General features: G+C 37.7%; 1 long non-coding RNA gene across 1 annotated transcript; it reads right to left on the bottom strand.

Annotated features, from left to right (window-relative positions):
- Nucleotides 1–1,721: 1,721 nt before the first annotated feature.
- LOC137064500 (uncharacterized) lies at nucleotides 1,722–18,953 on the bottom strand. Its single transcript, XR_010901554.1, has 5 exons — nucleotides 18,000–18,953; nucleotides 12,622–12,731; nucleotides 9,277–9,397; nucleotides 3,583–3,668; nucleotides 1,722–3,267 (listed from the first exon to the last, which is right to left on the bottom strand). It is a non-coding gene; the product is annotated as an uncharacterized lncRNA (long non-coding RNA).
- Nucleotides 18,954–20,592: the final 1,639 nt, after the last annotated feature.

Here is a 20,592-nt window from a genome sequence, read left to right as displayed (position 1 = left end):
CAGATTTAAGTGCACACCTCCCACATACTCCATCGCCGCCCGTGCGAGCCCACGTCCATTGTTTATTGGTTGAAACTCGCGTCCGTCAATCGAAACTTACCGTTTATTCGCCACTGTGCGCGTCAATCACAAATAGCCTATTCTCATTCATTCGGTTGCTCGTTTCAGTAGGGCGGAGCGAAAACTCTTCTGAGTGAGAAGCGATTGGACAAACATTGTGGTAACCTCCATTCAAATAATTCCATTGGTTGTGATTCAGAACTGGTTTTTCTGTTTCAGCCAGGGTTATGAAACCTCCAAACCCACGCGTCCAACAATCACCCCCACACTATTTTATGAATGAAGTTTGTTGCTTATTGGCCAAGAGGACTCCTATCGTCCCGCCCCCTCTGAGCATTCACTAAGATTCTATTGGTCGGCACGAACGCCAGTCACGTTCATTCACTAGCGCTGTCACACCAATGAGTCATACACTGGGAAAAAAAGACGGGCATGCTTATTTGCTGCATTTTAGTTAGAAAGACACATATGTGACTCATTTTCTTCAATTTTCCTAGTTCCCCGAAGCACATGAAAACGTTCGTGAATTAACAAAAAAATCCCGCATATCCGCATTCCACTTGTTTTCCACAGTGCATCAGAGAAAAAGTACATAAACGCTATTAATGTATTTTGAATAGTGCAAAGCCATTGTATTGAAAATACAATTGTGGCTATACATACATTGGATACATAAAAATGCCTACATTACATAAATGCATTTCTTTATCAGGATATATGGACATTATCCATCCATCCATATACATTCTTGTAATGCAACATGTAAAGCGTTTCTACCACGTTAAACAACTCCATGTCAGCGGTTGGCTGTGCGTGGTGATGAATGACCTGCAAAATTAGTTGTTATGCATTTTTTTAACCAGTTTTACGTAGTAACAAGCGATTTACGCGCTTGGATCTGTTATTTTACATCTCACATAGCGTACAACGTAAGTTAATATGATTTGAACAGTGTTATTTTGGGAAACTCTGCTTATTTTTAATGGAGACACGCGTAGTATTCCTAATTCTCACGGTGAACATCCCCCGCATGAAACTACAATTACCATACGGCGCCGCACCAAAACATCGCGAGAACTGCGAGTAACGCGGAAGAGAGGACGGTTATGTAAACACAACAGGCAAGTAATAGGTATGTAGCTGAGCAACCTGTGAAAATACAGGTTGCGAAACACGTTTTTAATCGACCCAGACATGCACGCAGGTACGAAAGCGATACGCGAGTGTTGTAAGCGGTGAAACTCGTGTTTGGCTCTTTGCTCGTGCCTAGCTTGTCAGGTTGACATTCAGTCAGACTGGATCCCTCCGACACATCCATGCCCACTGTCACCATTCGGTCCACTCACGAGCTGAAACTTAACCTAAAATATAAGCCCACCGATACGTGCACAATTCAAGCAACGCGTAAAACATGTAAACCACATAGTGTTTAGTAGAAAAAAAGCATTGGTGTCGTTAAGAAAAACATTTTAATGTCAGTATTTTGAATTGTAAGACTGGTCTGGCTGTGGATACATCTCCATGCCCTCACGCTACTTTTTGTCTTTGTATATTTGAAATGCTCTAATTACACGAAAGTCTTCAATATGTCATAAAGTAGTTTTCATTTTGCAGATTTTTCCCCTCACACATAAAAGTAGGAAAATAAGCAGACTCTAAAATAACGCCAAGCATTTTATTTGCACGAACAGAGAATACAGATTGATTACAAAATGCGTGATCCATCACAACTTTTCCAGCTTTTTGATTTTGCAATATACACTCATTTTAGTCAAACCATATTCTACTTACAGCGTATTTCATGTAATAAACGAGCTAAACAATTAGTCAAATAGTTAATTCAGCATATTTTTCCTCAGTGCATTATATGCACACACACAGAACTCGGCACATGGGTTGCATGATAACTACAAAATCAACAAAGCAGAAAAATAGCACAATTATAAATCAATAAAAAAATAAGACACATAAAACACAAATAACCCTATACATAGAGCACTACAACGGTTATTTTTGTCTTTATTGTGCTATGATGTATATAATATAGTACTTTAATAACTGATGCACATTTTTAATGTATTATCCTTTACTTAAGGCCAATACAAACCTTAAAACATACACTTTTCGACATTACCTCAGACACACACACACACACACACACACACACACACACACAGAGAGAGAGAGACAGACGTTTCCTCTCAGTCTCTCATATAGCACATTATATCTTTCTTTCCGTCCCCAGACACTCACAGATCTACCACAGACATCTTAAAATCAACTCGACGCCAATAACATGTTTCTTATACCTTTTTCATAGAACCTTTGACCTTTTGACGATTCAAACAAGTCATAGTTAACATTAATTGTGCTCAGAATGATTTCTTAACACTAGTTGTTAAACCTTATACGACATACTCAACTCATACATGTAAAGGACGTATAAAACACAGTGTAATGTTTATCAGCTCAGTTAGGCCCGTGTGAGGGATACGTCAGCAGCAGTCGCGCGTTTCAGCACCACGTGCAATGGACAGCTCCGACTCTCCGTTCAACCGTCTGCACATTAAACAATTTTAACAAACTATAGGAACCCAAAAATATGCAACTTTCGTAATTATAAAGCACCTCAAGCTTTAAAAAAAAGAAAAAAAAAGATCCGTGCTGTATCTGTAATTTTCTTGCTCTTCTACAGACGCGGGAGTTTCCCGCGCTCACTTTCTTATCATCACATTCAAAACAAATCCATTTCAAGCTACATATAGACTATTATTTAATTAGCACAAATAAGATTAAATCCGACTACGTTTCCCTTCTAGTCTTTGCGAATTAAAACAACATAACCCAACACAAGCGTTCTCGTGCGCAGTTTTCCTCACTTGGGCGAGTTACGACAAATGTAGGCCTACAATATATATGAATTTGTGTGCAGGCATATATTTTTTAGATTAAATACGTTATCATTTTAATATCCGCAGCTCGCACGTTATAAACGTCTGAAGGTGACAACGTAAGCAAAGTCCAGCTCATTTATTAAAACCCAGATATATTACAGACAAATATTGCAAATACCTGACGGTGTTATTGTATTCCTACAAAGTATTTAACTTGCTGAATATCCATTAACAGGTGTAAAGCAGCCTAGACGTTGGTTTGACGTTGATCTTGTGGCCAGGATACAAGGTAAAGTTTTCAGATTTTCTTAACCTATGGGGGGAAAATAAAACACATTTGAGTATTCTTTTAAATGTAATATCTTCTGAATCATAAATCATTATTGTTTCTTTTATCAATAAATTGTACTAAAATATATTTTTAAAGCAAGTATTTCATGTTTTATCAACATATGCTCATTCAGAAAATATAATAATTTATCTATCAGTTTATAGTACATTTATAAGGTGAAAATCATACTAATCTCCACTATAGCATTTATTGAGAGGGACGTTCATATACTGTCAGCTTGACGCAGGCCACATTACATGCTTACAAAAGTACAGACACTGATAAAATACCATATACCTTTTTATTTTTCCCTTCCTCATGTGAATGTTCTGGATCAGATGATTAACCGTAGGACCTCATCATGATTTTCTCTCGCCTGAGGCCTTTGGGTGGGTTTTGAAAGACAAAGGATGCAAAAACAGATAAAGATATGATTTCAAACAACAACGGGAATTTTAGAAAATTTACAGTAATATACAGTAATATAAATATTTTCTTAGGTTGTGTTCTTTAACAATACATATTTTTTCACATAAATAGCATATTCACACACACACACACACACACACACACACACACACACACACACACACACACACACACACAGTCAAACATCATGTATGTTTCTTTTCATGCACATCCACATGTATCATGTTCACTTCCACCCTTGTGCCTCATGTTATTATATTTCAAAACAACCTTTTCATATTAGCCACGTCTGAACAGATACCAATTATTTAAAACAGACAGCATCCTATATTCCACGCTAGTCCTGCTTTCTTAAACATCTATAATTAGTTTTGAAGGAAAACTGCTATAAACTATTTAAGTTTGAGCATATCTGTATTTTAGATTAAAATGATGTAGTGTTTATAATTATACATGTTCATTTTATATTATGAAAAAGCTGTAATTAAACAAATTGTCTTGTAAAGTATGTTCCTTTGCTTATTAAACACACAACAAACCCTTGAATATAAGATTAAATATATTTACAAAACTGTACATTTAGACATAATGCTTTTAAAAGAAAATATGACTAACTAAATTATTTTAAACAATGTACTCTGAAATATCTATGTAATATGTCTTTGGTTTGTCTGCTCTGTCGTCTCTTTTTCAAAGCTCATGAATTTATTTCACAACCTCTCGGCCATGTGCTCACTAACACACACACACACACACACACACACACACACACACACACACACACACACACACACACACACACACACACACACACACACACACACGTCTGGTTTACTATATTTTTGGGGACTCTCCATAGACGTAATGATTTTTATACTGTACAAAACGTATTTTCTATCCCCCTGCCCCTGCCCCTAAACCTACCCATCACAGGATACATTCTGTATTTTTACTTTCTCAAAAAACCGCATCCATTATGATTTATAAGCCTTTTGAAAAGTGGAGACCGCTGGCTTCCAGTTCCCACAATGTAGGTAATCTCAGGTTTTACTATCCTTATGGGGACATTTGATCCCCACAATGTAACATAAACAAGGGCACACATACACACACACACACACACTACCACACACACATATCCAGCCCTTTACATGTGCGCAGACAATCGTACGCAAGTATTCTGTGCGCATTTACACATACACTCGCACTTATACTCATATATGCATGCATTCACACACAAGCGGTTTTAGGGCCTCTAAACAATCACATAAAGTCTTATAACATGAACACACACATCCTTGTGCGCTCTTCTAGTACACAAATACACACACACACACACACATCAGTACAACTGACATAATCCCTGATACGTACGTTCATATTTACACAATACAAATACGCAAATACACACACACACACATACACACACACACACACACACACACACACACACACACACACACACACAGACAGAGAGAGAGGCCTTGTGATAATTACACAAAGCTTTTTGATATACACTTACACACATATGTGTTTTGTTCATATGCCAATATCACACACATACTGTCTATAATAACGGCAAAAATGAACATGCTTTATATTTATTTTCAAACACACAATCAGAAAGCTTTGTATCATTATCACCTCTCGGCCTCTCAGCCATGTGCTCACTAACACACACACACACACACACACCATGCCTTTACATGTGCGCAGACACACTTACACCTTTTAAATACATGCGTTCACACAAAGTCTAACAACATGAACACACATCCCTGTGCACTCTTCTAGTATGTAAATATACACACACTCATCATCTGCACAACTTACAAAAACACACATCCCTTTACACACACACACACACACACACACACACACACACACACACACACACACACACACACACACACACACACACACACACACACACTCACTCACTCACTCACTCACTCATACATAGATTTATATTCCCACAAAACATTTCACACACACACACAGGCCTTGCGATAATAAAACAAAGCTTTTTGATATACACTTACACACATATGTGTTTTGTTCATATGCCAATATCACACACATACTGTCTATAATAACGGCAAAAATGAACATGCTTTATATTTATTTTCAAACACACAATCAGAAAGCTTTGTAACATTTTTGCCTCTCGGCCTCTCAGCCATGTGCTCACTAACACACACACACACACAAACACACACACACACACACACACACACACACACACACACACACACACACACACACACACACATCAGGCCTTTACATGTGCGCAGACAATTTTACGCATGTTTTCTGTGCATATTTACACACACTTGCACTTACACACACATATATGCAAACATTCACACACAGAGAGGCCTTGCGATAATGATTCAAAGCTTTTTAAACGCACACATGAAGTCCTGCTTTCTTAAACATCTACAATGAATGTTTAGAAGCAAATTTGCTGTAAACTATTAAAGTTTGAAAATCAGTATATTATATTAAAAGTATACAGTGTTTAAAATTACTCAGGGTCATTTAATATTACAGAAAAAGCTGCAATTTAGCAAATGTACTTGTAAAGTACGTTGCTTTGCTTACAAAACACCCAACCCTTAAATATAAGATGCACATTAAATATATTTACAAAACTGTACATTTAGACTTTTTAAACACATTTAAAAGAAAATATAATCTATCAAAATCTAACTAAACAATGCATTCTGATGTATCGATATAACTCGATGTATAGGATGTATAAGTCCGTCTCTTTCTTAAAGCTCATGCATATGTTTCACAAGCTCTCAGCCATGTGCTCACACACACACAAATCCAGCCCTTTACATGTGCGCAGACAATCGTACGCAAGTATTCTGTGCGTATTTACACACACACTCACACTTATAGACTCATATATGCATGCATTCACACACAAGCGGTTTTAGGGCCTCTAAACAATTACACAAAGTCTTACAACATTAACACACACATCTCTGTGCGCTCTTCTAGTACACAAATATACACACACACACAATCATGTTATCAGCATAACTGACAAACACACAGACACACACGCACACACACACACACACACACACACACACGTACCTTTAGACACACTCACTTGTACGTACATTTCGGACACACACAGATGCCTTGCGATAATGATATAATGACACAAAGCTTTCTGATATACACTTACACAAATATAGATATTTTGTTCATAAGCAAATGACACACATACTGTATGTAACAACGGCAAAAATGAACATGCTTTATATTCATTTTCAAACACGCGCACCTATTCATAAATATCTACGCATGCATTCATTTGTATAAGGTTTTGCCAACACTAAATAACAATACAAAGCTTTTTGACTCACACTAACACACACACATTGCACACAGACTCACACACTCGCTTTATCTGTCGTATGCGCAAACATTTACTCAATATTTATATAAATGTGCATAGATTTACAATGCGCCACTTTGCAATGTTATAAATGTATAACATTTCACACACACCACAACTTATACACACATATATGTATATAATATATATATATTTACAAAGATTTTACACACACACATCCACAATAAAATTCTTTTAGAAAGATTCTTACACAGACTAACACTTAAACTCACATTTCAAGAGCATTTTGAGTGGGTATGCAAACATATGACACAAGCAACACATCTCACAGCTATATATGTCACTGGATACTAACATACACACACACACACACACACACACAGATTTGGCCCAGACAATGAAAATGTGCTTATGACAGTCATAAAAAACAAATGTGTTTCCTGAGACTCCCATGCTAAATACATACAGACTTTAAGGACTGACTTAGTACAATATAGTATGTTAAGTTACCAAAGTACTTCTGACATTTTTCTTTTAAAGTTATCCTGTTTAGGTTCAGTCATTTCACTTAAATGCCAATGAAAAGTTTATTAGTCAGTTATTGACATGCCTAATTTGCTAAAATGTCACTAATAGAGTTAAATTAAAAACATAAAAATGCTCATTCAAAAGAAAAATATCAGACATAAGTTTTATTTTTATATATATTTATATATACATACTTACATACGTGTGTATATAGGTTATGTGATTGTATGTCTAATGTTGTTATACGTCAGCTGCCTTAGTCTTTCAGATTCTACATTTCTTATTAACAAAAAACACAAAAAGACCAAAAACAGGGTACACAACTATTTTTACCCTCTAAAAATGTGTGTGACTGCTTAAAATGTTGAAGTGAACAGTAAGTAGTGACTGTGTAGATTAGTTTGCTGGTTTCTACAAATTTCATTATGATTAGTAAGAAACTGGTTTTAACTACTTTATTTATGACCCTGGACCACAAAGCCATGGTCAATATAATAAATAAGCTTTCCACTGAGGTATGATTTGTTAGGATACAACTATTTGAAAATCTGGAATCTGAGGGTGCAAAAATCTAAATACTGAGAAAATCGCCTTTAAAGTTGTCCAAATTAAGTATTTAGCAAGGCATATTACTACTAATAATACATTTGATATATTTACAGTAGGATATTTACAAAATATATTAATGGAACATGAAATTTACTTAATAACCTAACGATTTTTGGCATAAAATAATTTTTTTTTACCCAATTTTGACCCAGGCAATGTGTAACTTATGACTTGCTTTGTGGTCCAGGGTCACATTTGTCTTATTTTTAATAGAAGTTTTATGTAAGTTAGTTTATGTATCATTAAATTAAATTATCTGTAATACCAATACTTGTATACAGAGAAAAATGTATTCCATTCACTTTAACAAAAATTGTGTGAATTTTAACTCATTTGTCATGTCTAATTTTTTATTGCATCTATTGTGTATTGCTTGTTTTAAGAGTTTGATAATACTAATACTTTTTTATATAAACTTAATAATAACTTGTATAAAAATATATAATAACTTTATTTATATAAACAGTATTAATTTTGGTCTGCAATAATCTCCCTCAGTTGTCGTCGTTTTATGTGCCATTGGAGCCTGTACTTTCCTCACGTCACTATCAGGCCTGATTTGTCATATCTATATTACTTTTTCAACTTTGTACATGATTAATGACCAATTAAACATCATATTTTGTTATTTAAACCCATGCAATAGGGAGCAGACCACCCAAACACAAATAAATGTGAGTTGACAGTTTTTCTCACATGATTTTAGAGAGAGTTACTTAAGTCTATGATGACATCTAAAGCGATTTTATGACTACACACTCAAAAAGGGAATACTCCTTCTTTTCTCATTCTTGCTAATTACAGTGCTTAAGTATTCTCATTACTATTTTTAAACATTCTCTGCAATTGATTCGCATTTGCAAATGTATTTCTTGAATGACACATTTGATTAGTCACAATTTGCAGGTCACTGAGTTTCACCTCTTAGCAAAGCCTGAGGTCTGAATCAATGTCATAAAGTGTGTTTTGCATTACAACTATTTCAAGTGCGGGACACTCCCATGCTTCCATGTAGAGTTTGGGTCTAAACAGGTGTCGGTTGATACCTCGTTTATTGGTCAACTCCCTCTTTTTCCTCTGTCAACTTCCATTCCTGTCTCTTTTCATGAGGAACAGTCAGTTCAGCTTCACAGCTCACTTCTGCACAGATGGACATCAGGAGTTTTCCTACAAATAAGACACAAACAATCACCAAAGAAACCAAAACCAAAAAAAACAGCATCTGCATTCTTTATCTGTGCTAAAATTGTTTAATAAATTAAAGAGTTAATATTTTTGTAATGTTATAGTTTTAATAGTATTAAAACCCAGACAAAACCTGTAGACATGCAGCCAAACACACACATTTGCATTCTTCATTTGTGCCAAAATTGTTGAATAAATTAAATTAAATACTTAATAATTCATATATTTGTATAGTTTTAGTTGATATTATAGTATTAAAACCCCCACAAAACATGCAGACACACAGCCAAACACAAACACAGCATCTGGTTTCTTTATTTGTGCTAAAATTGTTGATTAAATTAAATTAAATAATTAATCATTCACACTTTTTGTATGGTTTTAGTTGATTTTATAGTATTGTATTTTTTAGATTGTTCTGTGCATATATAAATATGTTATAAAATTGTAAAGTTATCCTTTCTTCTCCATTTATGGTGAAAGTGACATATTCATTATACATATTAATTGTCTTCACTAATTTCAGAAAATGAATTCTAACACACTCTTCCACAGTTTTATTTCAACATACTTTATATAATCTTTATATATGATCAGCTGTGGAATACTAATAGCAATATCATCTAAGTGATATATATTTGTATAAAAAAAAGAGCAAGATTTAGTTTTTAATGAGAAGTAATTTTTCGGGTCCATTTAGTGATATTTGCTAAGGTAACTGAAAACTTCAGATTTACCTTTAAATTAATGTATTTTACCAAAAGATTCAATATGACCATGTTTAAAATGAACTGAACATGTTTAAAAACATATGACACAAAAATAGCTAACATTAACTGGGAAATAACATATATAATTTATATATATATATACTGCGCTGGTTGTGTAGAGAGCACATTAATGCAGAGTGAATGTGTGTACGTGTATTTCTGCAGCAGTGAGGTCGTGACATGTTCGCCTGACGGGACCACCCTCTTAGGTACAAGCGGACACTCCCATTCCCTAAAAATTCTGCCCGGAACTGACTCATTCCTCACTCACACCTTCCCTGACTCATCCATGTATGGATGGATGGAGGGAATGTGAGAAAAGAGGGGGGGACATATGCATATTTTCCTCTTTTTAGTCCATGCGGCAAACATTTGATAATTGTTATGTGTTATTACAGGAGGCTAACGTTGGCATCATGCTCCTGTGGACTGATTAGAATGATAGTTAAAAGTTTCAATTTAATCATATGTCATTTTGCAAACAATTTAGGAAAAGTCTCAATTTCTTGAGATGTTTTGTGACATTAAAAACTTGTTTCTCTTTAACATGGAAGTAACAAGTTACTTGTTTGTCATGCTTTAAAAAAAATAGATTGTGTTTATTAATAGTTAAACATTAATTTGTGAGTGTCATATTCATTTAAAAGATAAAGTAGAGGAGTAAATATAATTACACATCAGTTGTTTAGAAAAAAAGTTTAAATTCTCTATTCATCTAACACTGAACAACTGACTTTTCCCTGAGACGTGCATCTTTAATCAGATAAAACTTACTGGGTGAGAATATCGGGTGACATCTTTTGCTTACTCAGTTAATCAATGAATAAACTTATGGTTAATTTATATATATATAAAAAAACATAAATGTTTTTAACAAATGTGTGTATGTTTGAATGAATCTTTCAAAGGAAGAGACATTTAGACGTGAGTAGGAAAAAAAGTACCTATGTGAATATCTGAAAGTATCTAAAATCTCAGACTATGGGTATGAAAAAAGCTATATAAATGATATCATGACAAAAACATTTGTAATATTTATTTCTCAAGGGGTTAAATGATCAAATTAAATAAATTGCTAAATAAAAATAAGCAATCATAGCCAGTGCTGCATCTCTATACTCACTAAAATGATAATATAATGTAAGTAGAACATGTACTTATATAATGTAAGTAGTAATGTAAGTTCTACTTATATAATGTAAGTACCATAAGTAGAATATGACTCGTATGCAGAAAAGGTACAAAATAGTATTTATGTTTTTACAGTACATCAATCTGTATCTAAATCTGTATTAAGTCACTTTTGGCTCACATTGTTTGTCAGCATCTCAATGTCATGTTGTGGAATTTCTGCTGGGAGGTTTTTAAAAGTTAATAACTGAGTTTCAAGACCAAATCATAAAATATTGTGGCACTAATTCCTTTAAAAAAAAAAAAGACAGAAAAAAAAAAAGGTTTAGCTAGGGTCATTTGTATCGTCCAGCCTGTGTTAATACTGTCCCTTAATTAAATATTTGGTGATAAATATTTTTATGATTTTCCATTTAAAAAACAATTAACCAAAATGAATACTGTGAGGTAAACTGAAATCAGCAGTACTGTCAAAATACTGTTAAAAATCCCACACTAAGATCTCCAAAACTAAAACTGTTGAAATATATCCACACACCTATAATTTGCAGATCAAAAAATCTCATATAACTTCAGTGGTCCTTTCCATTAAGACGTGCAATGCAAGGTAACGACAAACAGTGAAAAGCTACTTTAGTGCCGACAAAACAATTACAGAATATTTCATGTCCTTTTTTCGCACTTAAAAAATGCTAAACCTTTATAAAATAATCTAGGCCTACATATGCATACTGCAAATCCCTGTGTGTGTATGTACTTGACCATGTGCTTATGCATATATCATGTATAGTTTTACTTGTGAGACTGTATTTGTATTCTACCAAATTGTTATAGCAATAAATATTTCATGTGTTTGTATTTGACATAAATACACAACATAAAAACCAGAGTAGATCCAATTCCCTATAGAAAGAAGGAAAAAAACATTCTATATTTTCCATAAGCAATACTTAATATGTTTTTCTATCAAAACTTATACAATTATCACTTGTTAAGGCAAAAGAAAGGTGTGAAAATGTCCATCCTATTTTCCTAACACACGGTACAGGGCGCCACACCCACCTTGACTTTCAGGCCGATTCTCTGTAAACTACAACCGGAGAACTTAAGACGTTACACCAGCCTACAGCAATCGATTCCCACCGTTCATAGGCATAATGATAACAAAGAAAAAAACCTCCAACAGTTGAAACCTTGTAATACTGACAAACCCTATCCCTGCTGTAGTTTCAAACGGTTACGACAAACAGTGACAAAAGCAGAGGCCACTCTCGCAAAGGACTGAGGCGGAAAAAGTGAACTTACGAAGGCGATGACGTCACGAACAACACCGTTTGAGAGCGTTCGGTGACTCGAGCCGTTCATTTCACCTTCTGGACTTGACATGATGGATATCCCTGAGGTTTTGTCCTGCCCTGAGCAGAAACACAAGAACACATCGTTTTGCATTAATACCAGTTGGTTCGTTTGAAGTTTGCGCAGTTTAACGGCTTCTAAAAATATGCAACCAAGTTTTAGTGAGATGAAAAGGGGTAGTAATAGTAAATAATGGTGAAAAATAAAGAAGTAATAATAATTAAAGCTTGGAAAAGCCCTTCGTGCCATTCAATCAACATAAACACGTTTGGTGCACTTTTCAAAAAAGTTTAAATACGCAGAGCCAACGGAACTAAAGTGACGTACACGTGCGTCACGAAAAGTTAAGTCAAATTATTTAGACGACACAAAAAGCCACATATGCCATGGAACACTGAGAACTGATGACATAATTAGTTAAGGGAAGTCGACTGCACTTTTCGACCACTTGGAATTCAGTTACTCATGCAGAAAACTCGTGAAATCGAGTAAAATTACTGGTAGCCTACAGGTTAAATAGATAGAAAAAAAAATGCTCTTTTAACTTTTTTGCGCTGCACATGCTCGGCGTGTATGAGCTTCCCACTGAAGCTGTTTATTCGATATTGTAATGTTTCTAACCCTATTTAATCATGAATCCCTGCATTCAAATATATTGTAGAGATTTAAAATTATAAAGCCGCCAAAATCCCCCTTTCTTTAACCTGAAAACCTGTAAATCCACCTTTTGTCTCCGCTGATCACCTTGAGCATCAAATGAATAACGTGTTCAAACTCGAAGAAAAAAAAAACGAACACACACATGCATCTTACAGTTTAGCATCAGCAAAGAGGGTTTAAATATAGTTTTACCACCGTTTTCGTAGCCTATGGAAAACTTTTTTTCAAGCCTTTACGCATAGCAGAAAATGTAATAGGCCTATCTTAAACTCCATAAAGGTCTTCTAATATTTATTTTTATTATTTATTTATTTATTTTTACTTTTAATTGCTTTTTTTATAGCATAATGCATATATGTTATAATGCAATAACACGGTTGAGACGGAGATGCTGTTATTCTGACCTGAAGAAGTTTGGGGTTGTCGTCACTATGGGACTTTGGAGACCTTTCCAAATGATGTAGCATATAATGGGGTGCATTTGTATTTGCAATTCCTCTCGCATATATAGGACAGGGTACAGGTGAGTGTCACCGAAAACGGGAAATGACTTATGAGGTACACTTAAGGGACCTGACTTCAAGTTTGTAGTGACACGGATCGCGTCACTTCTCAGCTGTTGAGAATTTCTCAATGGACTGTGTCTGCATGGCATAAAAACTTTATCACCCAATGTGTCTACATGTTACATCCTAGGTGTGTGTAGGTGTGTCATATTTCATCGAGGTGTCATATTTCCAAAATACTGAGTGTGTGAGAGAACGACTGTGTGTGTGTGTGTGTGTGTGTGTGTGTGTGTGTGTGTGTGTGTGTGTGTGTGTGTGTGTGTGTGTGTGTGTGTGTGTGTGTGTGTGTGTTTAAAAAGGGATGAGCGAAGAAATAAAAGAAAATAAAGCAAAGAGGTTGGGTGAAACCTTGTTGTCTTTGGGCACCTTCGGTGACGTGTTCTCTTACACACGCACACACACACACACACACACACACACACACACACACACACACACACACACACACACACACACACACACACACACACACACACTCTCTCTCTCTCTCTCACTCTCACTTACACACACACACACACACACACACACACACACACACACACACACACACACACACACACACACACACACACACACCATGACACTCTGTCAATGGGCTGACATTTTAATTTTAAACCTGTGTAGAATTATAACTGCGTCCGGCAGGGTTATACAACTTACATGTTATTGCGAACAGGGTGGGGTCATTTCAACATTGTTTGGCTTCTAAGTGAATAGCACACTAACGAGATGCCCCCCCCCCCCCTCCCCTCTCTCCCCCGAATGGACCACTGTGTTTTCCCACGTGCAAACTGGGATGCTCGTTGGTGGAACTGTGGTTTTTGTTTGGGTGACTTTTTGTAATCATGTTAACGAGAGCAAATATTCTGGCAATGGAGACGCCAGATAACTCTCGACAGGGAGGGAGCTCAGACTTTGGGGACGTAAGTGGGAGAGAAGTTCGGCTTTACATTTGAAGCGCAATACAGTGATGACATTTTTTTTTTTGAAAAAAAATAAAAATAACAAAGTATTTGTAGAAAATAAATACATTAATAAAAATAATAATAATAATGCAAGCATTTAATCCACGCAGCGTATGGAGCATCAATCGGTGAATGCGCCTTCCGCAAATGCTTTTTGGGGTAAGGGCTTCCCAGCTAGATACTTATGAACAGCAAGCCCAGACCGCAAAAAGATTCGCGAAAGACAAATCGCAGTCTGAAGTCCGTGACATCAAACAGTGACATCCAGGTGGCTTGTGCATTGCTCTGGTTTCCCAATCCTATTGTGTCCAGACATCGGGAAAGCGAGACAGCGAAGCCCTTTTCCGTGGCTGAACTGTATCCAACTCATTCACATTCTACGAGCATGGGAAGCTTTGAGAGCAGCCAGCATCCAAATGCCTGTATTCTGCGTGCGAGCGCTGTCCGCGGTGCTGAATACACTCCTTCCCAGTAGTTTATTTTCGCTGCCTTTTCTCGTCGCCCGTGCCTAACGGTAATTGCATCTAAACAAAGACACACATATGATGCAGCGACCATTGAGCTCATTTCTTTTTGCCTCGCCGTTTTGTTGCTACTATGAAATATATCCTCTGCTTCGTGATGCCGTTTAGTGGAGGACTGAGCAGATGAAGCGCTCTTGGTGAGGAGAGAGCAGTCTGTAATCTGCTTGCAATAAATAGAGAGCAGCGAGAGATCTTATTGGCGCAAACTAAAAATCGTCATCCACCAATCGGTTTCTTGCTTATATAGGGACCCCCCTTTTTGAAAAAAAAGAGAAAGGAAGAAAGAAAGGGGAAACCAAATTGTATCCTCGTTGGCGCAAGTGACCAGAAATATTCCGTGCAAGACAATAACATTTAATTTTTTTTTTTAACCTTTTCTGTTTTTAAGCCAAATTCGTTCGCCATGTCACGTTTCAAAATGTCTCTCACACACAGTGTCTGTGTGGCGTGCATTCATGTCTGCAAGGACCTCGTCGTGTATTCATTCAAAACAGAGATATACACACATTAGGGTCATTTTTTAAAACGGCTGGAGGCGTCGCATGTACAACAAAACACATCGCCAGCACGACGACAACAACACGACAGGCTTCTGAGGCAATTTCATTCCATGACCACGGAGAGTTCATTGGCTGATACCACTTAGTGAGGACACGGGGGTCTCTAAACTATCAGCAGAACATAACAAATTCTTTACATTACAGTTGCATCACATCTGACATCGCTTGCAGGCACAGCAAACAAAACAATGGTGCGTTAGCTATATTGGCACTATAAGCTAACTTTACAGCAACAACATTTTGCAAATGCATCAACAGCCGTCTCACAACTCAAAGGAGAAATATGAATAATGGCACGACAACACCACACAAGGTGATCCCCCTGGCACATATTTTGGCCATACACTAGTATTCCAGCTGTGGAATGTGACTTCATTTCACTTACCCGTGAAGTTCTTGCATCCACGCGATCATTTGTCAAATTTCACAAGAGTGTCTCTTTTTGGAACTAGCAAGAAACAACACGAAGTGGGAGGGTCACGATCTATATCTGGACCCCCCCCCCCCCACACACACACACACACACATAAAACACAAACACACACACATCCCTCCCTCCCCAGTCTAAATTCATCCTGAACCAAGACTCCCCCCTCCCTTCCTCTTAATCACTGATATTCTTCTTGCGCCTTCGTGGTGCAAGGGGAGGTTGAGGTGGCTAGGCAAAAAGAGACATGGCTGGAGATGTAACAGGTGTAAAAGAAAGAAAGAAAGAAAACAAAAACAGATCAAATGCCACCATTATGTGGATTTTATTTGGTGGTCGCATCATTTGCGGACGTCTCCAGTCAGTCACGATTCTCCCCCTTCTGTCTGCACCGCACAGCGACTGCATCTCCTGACGCAGCCAACGCGCACATATTACTCACTATAGCAGTCACGACTCGGATAAATCCGTGTTTCCACTAAAATTACAACGCGAGCATTGACTTGGGAAGATCTGGCTATGTCTGGGATAGGTGTAGAGAGCCACAGTGTCTTTGAAAAGGTCAAGGTAATGAGTTTTTTTCTGCAAAGATCCGCGGTCATTCCTGGACTCTACCCTGGCATGTACGATTTTAAGCATTTACGCGAAATCGCATGTATATTTTGCTTTTGAATATAGCCCCTGAACATATAAATGATAGTTTAAACCTTCGTAACGAACCTTCTGCTGACGCGTAATGCACCTGTGCACGCTTTTTAGACAGTTGTTAGAGGTTCTTTTATTAAAACAACAACAGCGATTACAATGTGATTAGCTTGCGCAGCTGCACAGTTGAACGCGTTAATTTTGGCACAAGATCAGTAGGCTAGTATAGTCCACAGCAATAGAAAACAGTCGATTGCAGTACTGTATAATGAAAATGACGTGGGCGGAAGAGTAATCCATGTGAATCCGCCTATAGCTACACAGTCTCGAGCAGATCTGATGGAAGTGTTCAAACAACGCACGCGGGAACACTGCGCGAAAAAAGTCCTAAAACTTAAGCTGCGTTTTGAGAACGTGTGCCTAGTGGCATCCCTTTCACGGGTGGTGGCCAAAACAGAGCTGACCATTTAAGGGCGATTTCGGACTCGCGGAACCCCTTGACGCCACACCAGGGTTTCCCTCGTCGGATGTTGCTGGTGTTTTTTCCTGTTGGCGCGGCGTCTTCCAACTATATTTATTAGGCTATTTTCCTCTTCACATATTTTGAGATATATCCCTTCACTCTTCTAGTGTTGTCGGTTTCCATTCACACTTTCAGCTGTAGCGAAGAGGCAAAAATTGACTCAACAGCGCCGTCAGACAAAGGAGTTTGGATTTGCTTTTTTTTTGCTTCACTTATTTACCGTTCGCGAGGTTCCTGCTCTGTGGAGAGAGTGATTTATTGCATTTTTAACAAGTGGGTGAAAACAACAAGGCACCTGTTTGAGAAGTGCACGCAGTGTACATGAAGCAAATGGTTGCTCTCTGTTCGGTGGAGGGAATGGCACGTTACTCAATGCATGCAACAAATCGTGCAAAAAAAAAAACAAAAAAAAAAAAACATGTAATCGAACCAAAAGTCGCCGCGATTGCGTACTTACCAGTGCAGCAAGCCAACGCTGAAAGCAGGGAAAACACAGACATGAGTTTAAACCATCATACGTGACTGTGTCACACAAAAAAAGCAACATGGAAATCAAATACTGCCCTTGATACACATCTATCCTCAGCAACACGTCCAAGTTTTCTCAAAATCGCAGTCCTTTTTATACAAGTGATACCCTCTTCCTATTTCTGGACCACGATCAAACACTGATGCTATTTTTAGCGCCCAGTAAGAAAAAAAACACTCACAAAGACATCGCTCAGGAGCGTTACGTGGAGTGCATGTAATGTACATTAATTTTGCCTCTCCAACTCCACGCGAGGTCTTCGATTCGCCTCCGATGCATCGCTGCAGTGTTTTTTTTTTCTTCTTCTAACGAACTGCTTCAGTGCCCTTCTCTCTTAAGGGCTAAATATTTCTATCGTTCGCTTGAGAGTCTCTTTCTTAGCACAAGTTCCCGCTCTCCTCGTTCCTTTATGTCGCTCAGCATCCTCTATATTATACGCGTCTTACGCGGTGTGTCTCCATGCAACTTTCGCTTGGAAACTCGGGACGGATTCGCTGCTCATAAAGAAGAAAACACACGCACGCACTCGCTCACGCACGCGCTCACTCACACAGACACATACACGGACTCGCGCGCACAAACAACCATAATCAGTTGCACTGCGAACGGAATCTGTTTTGTCTTGAGAGCCGTACACAAACGATGATAATTAAAGCTTGCAGAATCTCTCTTTTTTTTAGGGCTGCGTCAGTTACTAGGCATTGACGTCACGTTTAGGTTCTCCCACTTCACAGTCTATGGCTGCTGATTACAACCGTCCCCGTTGTGCTCGCAGACAGCCTAACGCTAATGAAAATGGCTCGGAGCAAGAGAAAACGGGCTAAATAGGTGAGAGACGTTAAGTGTCCGCGCTGCAAGTGACCACAGCCCCGGTTTCCGAGAGGGAAACCACTCCTTGCAGTTGCATAGCATCGTGAAAAACTCACTTGCCAATGGTTTCCGTGGCACACACGCACCACCAGCTTATACATGATGTAGTTGTCCCATCGGATGATTTGCACATGTACATTGTGTAAGGAGATCATTAAGGGGGACTTTCATTAAGTTGGTGTTGCTAGGGTTGCCTCGCACGAAGAGATGCGCGTTTCATATTTTCGATTTCAGTGCAATGTTACAAACGACCGTGCAAGCATAACAGAAAGACCACGACTCCTAAACCTGTCGAATTGCAAAGCACACCACTAAAAGTGGACGTGCAGAGCACAAAGTAATTTGACCAGTGCGGTAGAAACATAAGGGGGAAGGGGGGGGGGGGGGGGCATCTTGCCGCATGGTGTCGCCAAACTCCACTCGAGAGCTGCTAAAACTCGTCGCAGTTCACTTAAAACTGCTTTTTAAAAATCGCCTTTAAATAGTTCTCCGCTTCTGTGTAGTCATGTATTAAATAATTGGTTTAATTGGCTAAATCAGATGGCGAAAGTCACGCGGTTTTGCGACTCGTGCGTCGCTGTCCGTGGTTCTGAAATGTGGAGCCAACTATCGAGCACGAACTTATAATAGACACCATTTCATGCGCTTTCAGGTTGTTACTACTATATCAAACGCATGAAAACGCACAATCCTGACTATTTCCTCGCCCTATGTTAGCTGCAAGTGTATGAATGAATAGAAAACCCTATTCATAAATCAGTGCAATGCACTGCAGGGATGATGAGCTACCTTCGCGACACACGGGATGTTCCGGAGAGTCGTCGGACTCCTGCTACTAAAATTAGATTAAGATCGTGAATGAGCGGGCGGTGACGAGTTGTGTGTGGGGGGAGAAAATATTTAGATCAAGGGCATAAATATAACATTGGTCATCATGCTCCCCTTAAAATAAATCAGTGTTCTGCAAAAAGTGACACAAGTGGCGGCTTTGATCTGACAATGAAGCTGGACGTTTGCACCCTCCGCTAAATCTAAAAATACCTCGATTTCGGCTGTGTGGGCTTGAGCTCGCTCAGAGCTTCTCCTCATTTAACCCACCTTGCCTCAAATTTGACAGGGACAGCAGTCTCGAGTCTGGCTCCAAGAGTGAAAATCACAAACCTGCAAAAATGAACAACAATTCATACTAGTTTTTAAATATAATCATTAAAAATATAATTAAATGTGATCAATTGATTTGAAATATCATTATTTTAAAGTAGCCTATAATTATTGAATATACATTTAATTTCATCTGAAAGTAATTTGCACATAAAATAAAAATATAAAGCTAAAATAATGAGGAAAACAATCTGTCTCAGTCTCCACTTTTTGATGGGCAGCTGCCAGTCAATGGCAACTTGCCACCAGTGGTGGTACTAAAAGTCTCGAGTGAAATTAGACTTTGAAATTCTGTAATATACTCACCATCAAACCATTGACTTACATAGTATGGAAAATATACAATGGAAGTCAATGGTGCCCACTTTGTAAACTGTTTGGTTACAAACATTCTTCAAAATATCTTCCTTTGTGTTCAGCAGAAGGTTCAACACTCATACATTTTTTGGGAGGAACTATCCCTGTAAGGGGGTTTCTCGTACCAAACTAA

The sequence above is a fragment of the Pseudorasbora parva genome, chromosome 25 (genome assembly GCF_024679245.1).
Source record: "Pseudorasbora parva isolate DD20220531a chromosome 25, ASM2467924v1, whole genome shotgun sequence".
Taxonomy (NCBI): Eukaryota; Metazoa; Chordata; class Actinopteri; order Cypriniformes; family Gobionidae; genus Pseudorasbora; species Pseudorasbora parva.
Note: the sequence above shows the minus strand (reverse complement) of the source record. Positions and strands in the feature narration are given on the sequence as shown.